This window comes from Capsicum annuum, chromosome 4 (assembly GCF_002878395.1).
Source record: "Capsicum annuum cultivar UCD-10X-F1 chromosome 4, UCD10Xv1.1, whole genome shotgun sequence".
NCBI lineage: Eukaryota > Viridiplantae > Streptophyta > Magnoliopsida > Solanales > Solanaceae > Capsicum > Capsicum annuum.
The window spans coordinates 137,493,921-137,509,958 of NC_061114.1; the positions used below are offsets into that span (position 1 = coordinate 137,493,921).

Below are 16,038 nucleotides of genomic sequence, written 5' to 3' on the forward strand. Positions count from 1 at the left end.
CCCCCACACCCCTTCACCCCTTTCTTTTATATTTTTCCTACACCTCCACCATTACACCCACTCCACACCCCTTTCTTTTATTTTTTTTTACACTTTCACCTCTAGTCCACCCCACCCCTACCTCTGCCCCTGGAAGCCCGCACCCCCCACCCAATTCCTTTTCTCCTTCTTCAAATCCACCATCTCTATTTTTATTAGATTTTATCATTTTTACAAGAAAAAATATGTATAAAAAATTTAATTGTTGATGCAAGTTTTAATTTGAATAAACAAATAAATTTGGATGATTGGATATTTATAATTCATAATCCATAAAGATAAATTTGCATGTTTGATTTAATCCATAAATTTTAATTTCGTACCTAAATTTAGATGTTTGGTTTGAATTTGATAAGCTTTGTTTCATAATTCATCATTATGGATTTTAGAGTGGGGGTGTGGGTTGCCAGGGTGGGGGTGGGGGTGGGGGCGGAAGAAGAAAGAATAGGGGCGGGGTAGGCAGAAGGGGGGATAGTTTTTTCTTTCTTTTTTTTAAATATTGTATTATAAATAAATTAGTAGGGTCACTATTTTTAAAATAAATTTTGATGTGGCGCTGATGTAGCGCTGACGAGGCACAAGTGCAATACACTCTCCGCAGTGAGAGTGGTGTTATTTTTTAAGGTGGTATATAATTACTTCAAAAAGATTTAGGAGGGTAAATAATTATCCGTAAAGTTTAAGTGTTAAAGTAAGTTATCGGGACAAGTTCAAGGGGGTTTTGATGTATTATCTCTTTTATTTTTTAAAGAAGTATGCATGCATGCATACATGCATGTATACATATATATGTATATATATATATATATGTACATATATATACATCCACCATCTCTATTTTTATTAGATTTCATCATTTTTACAAGAAAAAATATGTATAAAAAATTTAATTGTTGATGCAAGTTTTAATTTGAATAAACAAACAAATTTGGATGATTGGATATTTATAATTCATAATCGATAAAGATAAATTTGCATGTTTGATTTAATCCATAAATTTTAATTTCGTACCTAAATTTGGATGTTTGGTTTGAATTTGATAAGCTTTGTTTCATAATTCATCATTATGGATTTTAGAGTGGGGGTGCAGGTTGCCAGGGTGGGGGTGGGGGTGGGGGCGGAAGAAGAAAGAATAGGGGCGGGGTAGGCAGAAGGGGGGATAGTTTTTTCTTTCTTTTTTTTAATATTGTATTATAAATAAATTAGTAGGGTCACTTTTTTTAAAATAAATTTTGATGTGGCGCTGATGTAGCGCTGACAAGGCACAAGTGTAATACACTCTCCGCAGTGAGAGTGGTGTTATTTTTTAAGGTGGTATATAATTACTTCAAAAAGATTTAGGAGGGTAAATAATTATCCGTAAAGTTTAAGTGTTAAAGTAAGTTATCGGGACAAGTTCAAGGGGGTTTTGATGTATTATCTCTTTTATTTTTTAAAGAAGTATGCATGCATGCGTACATGCATGTATACATATATATGTATATATATATATATATATATATATGTACATATATATACATCCACATATGTACATATATACATCTACATATGTACATATATACATATACATATGTACATATATACATACATATATTTATATATATATGTATATATATAATCTATATCCATAATCTATAATCTATAATCTATAATCTATATCTATAATATATTAAAAGTGTGAAGACCTTTAAAAAATGATTTAAATTTTTTGCCCTTTATTAAAATACTCTGCAATAGACAATATCATCTTTTTTTCCCTTCAATTATTATTTAATTAAATTAAACACTCCTAAAATATATAGTAATAATAATTATATGGTAAAAAATATTAGGAGAACTAAAAAATTTGAATATATATGAAAAGTTTAATTAGCTAAGGAGATTAATGCCACTTTATAAAAACTCTAAATTAAAGATTATGTCAATTAAAGCAAAGAAAAAAAAGTTCATAAAAGTATTCTTGAATAGGAATACAATGATATTGAAGAAGCTATATTTAATATACATAATTAAAATAAGTAACATATTCATATATAGGACAATAATACTCATGTTTTTAAAATTCTTTTGAAAATTGTTATTTTTATTTATTTTGAAAAATAAAGTTTATCCCAAATAAATTGTTTCTCTAATTAAATCGAAAAAAGATTTATATATGATATTATATAAAAGGCGATGGAAAGAAAAGTCCCATAATAATTTCAATTAACAAAAAAAAAATTCAACAATGAGAAAAGTTTTTATCAGAGTTATTACATGTTCTTTAAAAAATATAAATGGTATAAGTCATTATTGATTGATTCTTTAATATGTTTGAGCGGGTGAGAAAAATTCATGTGGAGAATGTGATTGAGCTTTTGTGTTCATTACAAGCGAGTTTGTATTGAATTTTATTTCTAATGCTTACCAATATTACTTATATTGTTAAAGTTAAATTATTAGACGTTCTTCAACTAATATTCTTCTATGCTTTTGTTTTATATGCATTGTATTATTCATTTGTTCGTTGGTGTTATGATTTGATGTGTTTCTAATGTCATGTTTTGCTTGATACAGGTGGTAGATGAATGACTTTGACAATTTTTTTTATAAAGATTAGATTGATCATATTGGTTTGATATCTCAATATTGTCATATTATCTGGTTGTATTCTACTATGTTACTATCTACTGTTTTTGTTATTATTGTTTGTTTATTGTACTTCAGTAATTACTTCTTTTTTTAACGACTTTGGACTATATTTCCTTGAGTTGAGGTTCTTCATCAAGCTGAAATGTGAAAATTTAACTAATTGACGAGTGTTTTCATATTGTGAGTAGTTGAGAGTATTTGAAATTATAAAGTTGCCGAACATATTGTTTTATTATAGTTTCTATTCTGTTATCATCTATTATTTTATTATTATCTATTTTTAATTGTACTTCTCTAATTACTTCTTTACTGAACGAATTTGGATTATTTTTTCTTGAGCCGAGGTCCTTCATCATGTTGAAGTGTGAATACATTACTAATTGATGAGTGTTTTCATATTGTGAGTAGATGAGGGTATTTGAAATTTCAAAAATGCCAGTAGAATTCATTATTCGCTTTTTTAAATATGCAATTTATTATTTATCTTTAAATTTTAAGTTCTGCTTTATTGTTTTTCCTTTCCAATTTAGTTTGTATTTGACTGACATGTTATGGAATTTATTTTGTGAAGTTGCAATCTTGTAGATTCTAGAATAGGCATTTCTTGCTTATGTTTTAGTACTCATTAGATGTTTATTTTCATAAAATTTTAATTACTTTCGTGAATTTATAAATAAAATATAAATTATACATAATTAACATTTTACATTAATCATATATTTATTGAACAGATATACGCGCAAAATGTGTACATCTAAAACATCTACATATAAATGCTGGTTTATCAAGAATACTCAAGAAAAACACTTCGAATTGTTCATTAATCGTCGGAGAGGCTTCGAACTAATAGTTCATTATCTAATGGATCTTTTCGTTCTAATACTCTATCCGGAAGTTATCAGTATTTATAAAAAAATTTCCTATCTAACGGAACGTTATTGGATTAAATGACAAAGAATGTTGAGAAAAATATGACTTTTCCTAGATGAAATAAAAATTGGATTCCTTTACTTTACTACTATTATTACTACTACTGCTATTACTATCAAAACTAGTAGTCAAACATTTGACTGGACCTTTATTTCCTTCCAAAACAGCCAAACACGAATAAATTTTTCCAATTCCCTTTTTTCATATTCTCACTGTTTTTTCAGCTGATCCACTACACCCCAAATCTGCTACCACAGCTAAACATAAAATGGCCTTGGTATCCTCTCTTAAAGCTCCACTTACCACCATTCCACCACTATCTTTTTTCCATACGTGAAAAGGGTATAAATTATCCCTTATCTATAGGAGTAAGTCTAAAATAGTCCCTTAAATATAAACTTATCAGTTTTAATCCTTTAACTATTCAAAAACTTAACAAGTTTGACCTTTGTATATTTTTATACAAACAACATGGCGTTTATACAAATGAAAATTCACACGTCCATTAGATTTTCTCCATCATTAATTCCTTCATTATTTCTCTCTTCGACACCTTTTCGTTGAATTTCTTTTGTCAGAAAATAGCTTAAAACTAAAAAAGACAGTAGCTTGGACATCATAATCAGTCTATCGAATTAACTCGATTTGGGGAAGTATGCTATCCACTTTCAAGCTGAGAAGGTGAATAGTACTATTGTTAATTGATTGATCATGTGCTTTAGCTTTTTTTTAATTATTTTTTGTTAGTATATTATCTCAGCATTATGAACATTTTTTAATATCAACACTAGTTCTGTGGCTGAAAAAGTTTGAAGGTTGAACTAGATTTCAATGCAAAAGTTTACGAGGTTATGCATCAAGTAGTTTCATGTTGAATAGACAACCTTCTAATCTTGTAAAAAAAAAAATTGACATTTTTTGTTGCAGTTTACTGCTGTTTTTGGTGCAGTATATTGACGTTTTTAATGCATTTTTTTATGTAGTTTGGCATAGTTTTTGGTGCAGCTTGGTGATAGTTGACGTAGTTTTTTTGTGTAGTTTGGTGACTTTTTGAGTATTTTAGTGTTGTAATTTAGTTAAGTTTGATGCAAACTGCTGTTTTTTGTACTTTAAGCTATTGTTTTACGAGAGAAATTTGAGGATAAGGTGTCCAAGAGAGAAACAATTGAGAAATTAGTGATAGAGAAAATCTAATGGAGGTATATGACTTTCTGTTATAGATGAGGGACCATTTATGCCCTTTTCTCTTTCCCATATAATTATGGATCTATCACAAGCACCTGAATATAAAATTGATCCATATGTGCTAAGTGCTAAAGCATTTACAGCTGATTTGTATTTTTCTAGTGTTTCCACAAGTGTGTGTATGTGCTTTTCCCCTTGTTCTAATCTCTTCCATAGTTTGATCCTCATGTCTGCGGAACCTTTGTAAATATACCTACACCAAAATCAACAAAAAAAATAGAAACAGTAATTACTTATTCGAATGTATTATGATTTATTTCTTGACTTAACCAAATAGGAAAAACAATGACATCTACATAGCCAAGATCCTTTAACAAGGAGGGCAAGGTAGAGTCTAACCTTACCCGATCCTACCTTATTAGGTAAAGAGGCTACTTTGTCTCCAAAAGACCCTTAGGTCAAAGAGAGAAAAAACATATGACTAATATTTATAAAGGCATATGCAATAGCAAGATAGTAAGAGAACAGAAGCATACAAGACAACAAACAGTAACTAGAAAACTAAGAGTGAGAAGTAGGAACTAGTAAGATAATATACCAAAAATAATACTACTACTAACCACAGAGATCATATACGTGATATTTAATACTTGATTTCTACCATACTTGACTTCCATGTTAGATTCAAAACGATCCATCAAATAATCAAATCAAAAACAGGTTAAAACAACTGTTATCTAGTCCATTTTTTAACCTATTTTGATTCATGCAACTTTGAGTTAATTGAATCATGACCGATCATTGTTTTAACCTATTTTGATTCCAAACTTGAGGTGACCCATCCATTAGAAATAACACCTACTAGCTACTTTTTGATTCAGTCTTTAAAAAGATAGTAATTATCATGAAATTTTATGATAAAGTTTCCGATTTCACTAGTAGAATTTGAAAAACTCCATGATAGGAACAATTTTTCAATTACATGAATGGATTCTAAACATACCCATTTTTTATAAAGCTATTATTTTAATAGCATCGTCATGAGCATTTCAGACTGATTCTACATATTTGAAATCCGAAGTTCTCCACACTTTGAAAGTTCTATCCCATGAAGCAGAGTAAAGCAAAGAATTATCTAATGATAAAGGTAAAGCTGAAACTGTATCAACATGATGAACCCATGTACACTTCTTATGTCTACGAATTTCAACGTAGTTTTTCACACTGAATAATCTCATAAACCGATCATTAAACATTGGTAAAGTGGCAAAGCACTTGTAATTATTTTCGTTGTCATTATTGTCAATTTTCTATACGCGAATTTTGTGATCTTAGTGTGCACTGAAGATTTTATCTCCGATAATATCTATTAATTTGATAGAGCTTTTATTATGTATCTGTGCAACTACCTTCGAATAATGATCTTCTCTATTCCATCAAAGAATTTCTCCGCTGAAAGTTCTAGAGTATATGTGTTTTCTGGAAAGTACTAAGCAAAAAAAGGAGGATGACAGGTAGAGTGATGCACATAAGGTGTTGGATAAAAATTGTGTATGATTTGAAGGCGGAGCTAAAGAAGGAACTTATGTAAACTTGGTTGCGAGTAAAACGAAGAGGATTTCGATAATGATAATGATGACGACGATGATGATGAAAATAAGTCAACATGTATTGGTTCAGATTGATCAGAATTTGTTATCTGATTTTCCTCATTTTTTGCACAGTGAGAAAAATACAAGTTGTTAGATATAAATTTTAATTAGAGAGGTGAATGAATGGAACTTGGTTTTTATTAGCTGTTAAAATAAAGAATCAAAGATATGGTGGGGAAGTGTATTTTAGTAGAATAGTAGGGCTCATTAGAAAACAAGTATTTATTTAAAAGAAATACTTTATTGATTGGTGATATTTTTTTTCTTCTTAGTCGTTTTAAAAAAATGATGTTTTTATATTAAGTAATAATTTAATTTTTAAACTATTTTATTCTTTGTTAGATATTCTTTTCGATCAAAACAAAATCTATTCATCTATAATCTATATATCTATATATATCTATATATCTATATAATATACTAAAAGTATGAAGACCTTAGAAAAGTGATTTGGACATTTTTTTCTTCATTAAAAGACTCTGTAATAGACACAAGCGTCTTTTCACTTTTTTCCTTATTATTAATTAAATTTAAAACATTCAAAATTAAAGAATTATAGAATTTTCTGTTATTAAATATTTTCCTTAATTAAACAAATAATAAAGAGCATCAATTGTTTGCTATAATAATAATTACACGTACACTACCATATTAGATTGGGATTTGGACTCTAAACCCTAAAAAATAATAGTTCTACATATGTTCTATTTAATCTTTTTGAGGAACAATTAATATTTTAGAGGAAGAATTCATCCAGATCTTACACGCAAGAAGAGAGATTTGTTCTACTTCATTGGCATTGCTACTGTCTCTATTATCATGGTAAGAAAATTTACATGTATTTTAGTATTTATTGTTAGTTTAGAAAATTTGTTGCTCTAATATACAATATTTTAGTGATTGAGATGATATATACACATGCAATTATCTATAATGTTATAAATATAAATTGAAGACTATGTTTTACTTTTTAAGCATAATATTCAATTAAAATATATAAGGTCTAATGCTTATATTAATTTGTAGGTGTTCATCAGCTATTATCACATGCATAAAGTATTAGCTTGACGTAATTTAAATCTCTTAATTACATGAATTTTTTTTGTATGTCATAGTTTTGAAAAATAGCTATTATTACATATATAGTTGGAGGGTATATGCAGTGAGCTACACTGCTTTGTTGAAACCTTAGTAAGTTTTTTTCTCTAGATGAAGATTGTAATTGATATCTTTTTAGTTTGTTGCAAACTATATATGGTCCTTTTTTTTGTTATAGGTTGGATCGAGTCGAAATTCTACTTTCACCAACTTTGTATAGACTTGGATGTCTCAAATTATAGCTAATGTACGAATTTTCTTGTTGTTTATATTCTTTTGGTTAAATATTTTTTGTACCTTACTACTGATTAGAGACGTCTGTACACTTTTCTTACTAATAATCAAAAACTCACGTGGAATGTATGTATGCTATATTAATATATAAAAATCCTTAGAATAAATATCACTTGCAAAGCACGTACTTTAAACTAGTAAATTTTTAAAGTCTGACATACCCTTATAAAAAGTTAGTTAATTACGTTAATCAAGAAGTAATTTGTTAGTAATATCATTTTGTTCTTTTTAGAGTTTGAACTTTTCTTAAAATTTTAAATAGTTAAAAAAGTTATTAAAGTGAAGAGTAATTTGAAAAAATTAATTCATGTTTCTTGAAGCTTAGAAAAAATTATTCATCTTGAATCATAAAAGATGTGTCAGAAATTCAACTATTTTAAATTGAAAAGAGTAATTTATAAGGCATAAATATTTATAGTTAATTTTTATCACAAATATTCTAAAAAAAAACTTCCATTTCAGTTGAATATCTTTCTATAAATTGAAATGAATAGGGACTATTAAGAATTAAGATAGTGACAAAAGGGTATATGTAGTATTGAGATTCTTTGATGAAAGATTATCACTTTGGTTTGGTTTTATAGCATGTTCCATGAGAAAATTGAAGGAAAGGTGTTTTTAAGTCTTGAATAGTCTTGAATGAAGGATTGATGACATTGACCAAGAGGGACTTGATATATCAAAGTTCATTTTGCTGGTGTAGTATTGAGATTCTTTGACGAAGGGATTATCACTTTAGTTTGGTTTTATAGCATGTTTTATGAGAAAATTGAAGGAAAGGTGTCTTTTAAGTCTTGAATAGTCTTGAATGAAGGATTGGTGTCATTGACCAAATTAAAAGGTCAAACATAAATAGGAAACTTGATTAAGTTAATTGTGGACTTGATTAATATTTTCAAAACTTTCTAACCTTTTTGAAAATACAAATCAACCTAAACCCCTCTCCTTTTCAAATCAACTGTGTCTCTTATCTCTCTCTCTCTGACAGTCTCTTTCAACTCTCTCCTAACCAACAGTTCTGTAAAATTTCTACCTTTAATTCCCTGCGACTTCAACCTTCAGCGACAAATAGCTGGATGAGTTCCTTTTTTACTTTCAACCGTCAATCGACATGACAAGAAGTGTTCTTTGGCGATAAAATTTTTAGTTCTTCATCGTTTCATTTCTTCTTTCACAGGTAAAAAATTATATATTTTAGTTATGAAGAAACAGGGGAACTTGAGTCAACTTCTTTTCTAGTATTGATTAACAATTTCAATATTTCTTGCTTAAATTTGAAATATAGACTAAATAAAATTCTAATTTTTGGCATTTCTTCTCTACTCTTTCCGGTGTGAAATATAATTTTTGTAGTTATTCTAGTTCTTATTATCGAACTGCTGATTCGATTTATTGGTAATTTATTGTCACCGTTGATGTTCTTAGTATGTGTGTATGTTGTGTTGGTGTTGTTGGGTTGATTTATTATTTTTCTTGGTAAAAATGGTGTTGCAATAGATGAACCAACTGACGCAACAGATGACCATCAAGCACAACAGATAAACCATCTGGCGCAACAGATGAACCATATGATGCAACAGATAAAACATCTGATACAACAAATCATTCAGCTGTTGCGACAGATGACTCTTCTATTTGGAAGAAATCTAAACAATATTGATCCAACAAATAACTCATTTTGCAACAGATGAGTTATCTGTTTTTATTATTTCTAATGGATTACTCATATGCTGCAACAGGTTGGTTATATATTACAACAGATAAACTACCTGGTGCAACAGATGAGTGATCTGTTTTTATTATTTCCAATGGATTACTCATCCGCTGTAATAATTTGGTTATAAGTTACAACAGATAACCTAACTAGTGCAACAGATGGGTGATCTATTTTTATTATTTCCATGGATTACTCATCCGCTGCAACAGGTTGGTTATAAGTTGCAACAGATAACCTACCTGGTACAACAAATGAGTGATCTATTTTTATTATTTCCAACGGATTACTCATTCGTTGTAATAGATTGGTGATAAGTTGCAACAGATAACCTATCTAATGCAACAGATATGTAATCTACTAGAACTATTATTTTACTATTGTACATATTAGATATACTATTATCCCTTTTTAGCGATGCATTATTCAATTATAATCTATTTTATGTTCCTGTTATTTTTAGATTATATGGCTCCCAAAAGTCCAAGTAAAGGAACAAGTGAAGCAGCTAGGCTACATCCACTACTGTATGAGCTTGCTTTACAAGTGTTATCTCAATCAGGAGCAGAATATAATGAACATGAGGAGGAGGAATATTTTAAAAGAGATAATCCAAATACTAATAGTCCTTCCATTGAAGAGTTGGTCAAAACCTTCATGATTGATCGTTATCATATGAGAATGCAGTGTAATGGTACCATAGATTTAACGGGTGATTTCGTGGTTAAGTCAGCCATAGGAAAATCTTTCAAAACCTTCAAAAAAATACTTCGAGAACAAAAATTGGATACTTATTTCGGGGACATCTGCTTTAGGAAATATCTTGATTTTCCAGAGGACAATAGTGCTCGTTTCCAGATGAAAATAGTATGTGAACTTCTCAAACGTAGATTTATGTATGAAATCAAAGATAAGATAGATGAGGTGCGGATAAATTACTGTGACATGCCTGTTCGTTTTGGTTGGAAGGAGTAAGCGGTAGTTACTGGACTAAAATATTATCCTGCTTCTCCTTCTCAAGTTATACCTATTCTAACCTCAAAAAAATACCCCGCACACCCAAAAAAGACAAATGTATGTCGAGTGATTGTGATGACCTTGTCCATTGTTGGTCCAAGCTTCAAAAATAAAAATTTAATAGAAGTGTTGAAAGGTAAGAGAATTTCAAAGAAACACAAGCAATCATTGTTCTTGGTTTGGTTTATACATAATATTCTTTGGACGAGAGACGTTAACAACAACATAAGAGTTGGTTTAATAAAGCTCTCCGAGGATCTTGAGGCTTTAATAGCTATCCTTAAGGTTATGAAAGCTTCAAAATAACTGTCAAATAGTTGTTGACTCCATTAGCGCCAAAGACAGTCAACTTATATGGCTTTCCATGGACTTTCATGATAAATATTTATTTTATCATGACATTATTTATTTTTTTATTCAATAATACTTTTGATTTATTGGCGTAATTTTATAGGCTTGGGCGTTCAAAGCCATTCCTTATTTGAGACAATAAATGAACTACCAAGAAGAAGTTTCTTGTCCAAGAATCTTGAGTTGGTTGTTGGCCAAAATGGATAAAAATATAAAATTTCTTGATCTCTTCAACCCCCCGAAGGATGCAGTAAGTGTAATTATAATTAAGTTTTTATTTTAATTAATGATTTTTTTGAATTATCTAATCATCATTCTAATATATGTAATAATTTATGTTAGATTGTGCATCCGTCGCTTGTTCCGATCAATCGAGAGTCGAAGATGTTATTTTTTATTACTTTATGGTCTATGCAAACTTTTTCGAACCCTAAGGTCATTGACAGGATAAAAAATAGAATTATTTGGAGCAACAGCCATTATAAGAAAAATAATTTTGGAGGGTGGGTTTTTGTTGTTGATGGTCTAAGCGGTGATGGAGCTATTGGTGGTGGTAGTGGTACTGCTGTTAGTGCTAATGATGCCCCTCTTATAGTTTTTAAAACAAAGAATTATGAGTATGACCATACTGGTTATACAAATTTTGCCTCTCCTAGGGAAAGTTCTGCATGCAAATGTCAAGACTACAAGGCGAAACATGATGTAATGATTAATGATATTAATGCATTAACTGCTTCTGTAAAAGAATTGACATCTAAGAGAGATTTCATTCCATCAAAGAGAATTTTATATCCATCCACTCCATTAGAGATTTAGGCTAAGATGAGAAGGAATGTAATTTTCAAGGCATTATCAAGCATCCAAAAAAAGCGAAATTACAACTCCTCTATTCATATGTTGCACTACTGAGCAATGTACAATGGCTAAAGGAGAGCAGCACGAGCTTAAGAAGATGAATATATATAGTATGTTCCAACTAACAAACAAACACATATTTGTTTGAACAGATGACACATTTGCTAAAAATTATCAAACATATATGTACATTTGTTGTAACAGTTGACTAATATGTTGCATCTGATAAAGTATCTATTGCAACATATGTCTTGTCTATTTTATTTGTACCAAGAGATGACCTATCTGCGGAAATGGATGGATTATCTGTTGGGACAAATTAAACCAAGACTTCTTACCGTTTCAATTTTTCCAAAAGAAGAGTCATATATTACAACAGATGGTTCAGCTGTTGAAAATTATCATACAGGTCTTCCTCATGTTATAATTTGTCCCAACAGTTGATCCATCTGTTGCAACAGAAATATAATTTATTTGGAATAATTTAAAACAGGAGAAAGACCTATTTGATTTTTTAAAACAAATGAGTTATCCTTTTCTAGTTTTTTGTATCTTCGTAATTAGTATTGACCAATTCTGGCTTTTCAGGTGGATGTCACTGTAGAAGCTACTGCTGAACAGCATTGACAATATACTACTCTTTAATGGAAATACAGAGAGTAGAAAGTACAGAAACCATACGCAAGCGACATTAAAGATCTACGATGACCAAAGCTGAATTCCATAGCACCAGATAAAGAACAACTTGTCCATATTGAGTAGATCTTTATAGATCGAGTCTGTCAATGTAATAACCTCACCCCTCCTTAGGAAGTCTTCACATCAATACTTAAATTATTGATGTATTTGTTGAGATCTATACCCATAACAATTTTTTTATATTTCATTTATTTGTTGATTTATTTCATGTAATTTCTGAAGGCTTTGATTTATTTTATTGTCTATAAATTTTATTTTTTTCTTAGATTTGAACTTATTAATTGAAATGGCATACTAGATTCAAATATTGCAACAAATATTGTATCTATTACAACAGATAAAACATCTGTTGGAAAATATCAAACAAATTTAGACATATGTTGCAATAGGTAGGTAATCTGTTGGAAATTATCAAACAGGTCTTTCCACTGTTGCAATAAATAGACTTAGATAGAAATATCAACATAATGCAATAGATAACTAACCTATTATAATAGATATACTCTGATAGAAACATCGACATGATGCAACAGATGACTAACCTATTGCAACAAATAAACTATCTGTCAGAACAGGTAGAATATCTGTTACAACAGATGGAAAATATGTTACATTATAAAAATTCAACTTTTATTAGACATAAAAAATTGCCACTATATGTAAAGTGAAGTGACTTGAAATTAAAAAGGCGAAACTCATCGACAGTGTTTATTTTAAACACCTAAAATAAAAATAGGCATCAAGTAGATATTGTTCATTTTAAACACTTAAAATAAAATAGGCATCAAATGTGTTAGTTTGTCACTTTTTATCCTATTGGCTGCTCGCGTGTGATTCACACAACCAAGGCTCTTTGAACCCTCATTTTTATTGACTTGGTATCTGATTTGTCCCCCAACGATTATTTTTCTCCCATTGTCTTATATATTCATATTCTTCCTAAAATTTAACCCTTAGTTCCCAAATTTTCTTTTTCTTCTTCATCTTTTTTTCTCTATTCAAATTCTTCAAATTATTTCTATTTGGTTTTTCTGCATATTTTTTTCATTTTTTTTCAACTGATCTTGACAATAAAGATTTTTGATATTGTAAGTGTGTTCATGAAGCTCTATTGAAGACTTTTTAAACTTAACAAAATCCAGGTCATAGGTTTTTTACTTGTAAAATTTCAAAGGTAATTTTTTTTATTTAATTAGTTGATTAATTATTGACATGTAGATATTTTGTAATTGTGTTCTTATTTTTGTTAGAAGTTGGGTGGATGTGATTACTTTGATTGGTATGAAGAACGATACCTTTCACAAGCAAATCGTGTATTTATTCAAATCTAATTGCTGAAATTTTAATGGTGGCGTATTTATATTTGCTACTGGTTTAGTGTTTTTTAGCACATGGATATTCAAGTATAATTGTTGGAAAATATCAAATAAATTTAGGCATAAGTTGAAATATGGAGGTCATCTATTGGAAAATATCAAACAGGTCTTCCCACTGTTGCAACAGATAAGACTTAGAAATATTAGCATAATGCAATAAATGAACAACCTATTACAATAGATAGACTATCTGCCAGAACAGATAGATATATTATACAACAGATGGACAATCTGTTGCATTGTAAGAAATTCAACTTTCATCAGACAACAAAAAATTTTCACTACATGTATGTAATGTCAAGTATGTAACGTGAAGTGACTTGAAGTAAACAAATTATTATTTCATAGGCTCTTCTTTATACATAGGTTCCAAGCATCCAGTTAGTACCCCATAAGCCTAGATCTCTTGTATGTTTGCCAAAGAGTTGTCTCATAGAAAGGTCATTGGCTCGACCATTTTTGTGCAGGTCAGCAAACATTCAATGTGTGCAAGAGCATGCGACCCGCAAGTGGTAGCTGTTTCATTTTTTGGAAGGTCGATGTCCTTGTTTCGACCTCAAAATTCCATGGCTGCTTCATCAATACTTTCATTGGCAAATGATTCATCAGTTTACTCTTCCTCAACAAAATGGGGAACAACTCCAACAGTGGCTGCATATAGGTAAAAAAAAATTAACTTTGTCCAAGGCAGGTAAGTCATAGTAATAAACCTTGATATTTCCCTCCTGGAGAAGTGTCTCAATAGTCCGATAATGTATGTCATCTATATTCATGACTCCAAGAATCCTCTTTGCCTCGGTCCAGCTCTTTCCATGTGGATTTTGCCTCTCTCTCCTCAAAGATATTTAATTATTTCTTCATCCTATTAGAACCCAAAAGGTAATGAATGAAATCCCTTGCCACTAGGAGTTGACGCTAGCTTACTGAGATAATTATACTTATCCTTGAGATTCTTATAGAAGTCGAGGTCCATTATCCTATTGATATCATCATAAGCTTTCGAGTATGCTAATTATCTGCCCCTCATGAGGCAGAGAATTTCTTCAACATACTATGATATAAGAAGTCAATTTTTAAATAGGTTATTAATTGTAAAGAAGGAAAACATAGTGAAAGATGTAACGGATAGTTCATCTATTGCAGAGGGTTCTCTTAATCTATTTATAGAATACCCATCTAATGAAAATTATGCAAGAGATGGGTAATATATTGCAACAGAACTACCACAAGTTGCACCAAAATACACATATATTTCAATAGATAACAAGTAGATTAGAAGGCTAGGTTAGAAAAAGTAAACTTACCTTGTCCACGTACTGCGTACACATATCTTTCATACTTCTAAAGTCTTGGTTGGAAAAGGTATGGATGGGGTAATCTTCCCACTTCTCTTTGGCACCAAGTTCTATGTATATGTCCACCTTTTTGAATAGCTCCTGAACTTCAACAACTTTTGGAGAGGGAGGAGTTATAATTTTTTGGATTTTTGATTGGAGAGTACTTGGCTAATTGCTCTTTTCTTCCTCCCAACCACTACAGTAGGAGTGTATGGCTCCCTCACCTTCTTGGGTGGTATGACACACCTCTTAGATTTTAATTTCTTAACAGCTTTAGTGATAGCCTCTATTTTTTCAAAGAGTTTATCCTGGCTCTTCGTGCACTCTTCGCATTTGCAATAAGAATATGAGAGTGAAGAGGGGTAACAGGGACCGGTGTAAGGGTGAGAGGAACCTATGTAATGGTGAGAGGGACCTATGAAAGGTGTGTTTTTAGACATATTTATTTTTTCTGAAGCATCACATGCTCAAATTCACGACTGCAGTAGCATCAGTATGCCTGCCACTAACATCAACTCCACCAGCAATACCCCCAGAAAAAGCACCTGAATCTACTACAGTAGTTTGGTCATGAAGATCCTCAACACTACGATGACTTTGCCAACTGCTCTTCTTATAGCTGTTACTCCAGACAATTCCTTTTTTATTAACTCCGCCATTGCATCTGCTATTGTATCAACAAGATGTAGAGTAATAAAAGAAGTCATCTCCAACTCCTTCTCAGTAAGCACGATCCACGGATGCACAACCTATAAAAAATAGATACATTTAAATCATAGAATAATTTGCAGTCAGTTGGGTTACATGTTAACACAGACAACTTATGCAACAGATGGTCTATCTGTCACAACAGTTGATCT

The 16,038-nt window shown here is 30.5% G+C and overlaps 1 pseudogene; it reads right to left on the reverse strand.

The window, feature by feature from the left end:
* Nucleotides 1-16,038, reverse strand: part of LOC107868923 — a 32,531-nt pseudogene that overhangs the window by 3,851 nt on the left and 12,642 nt on the right.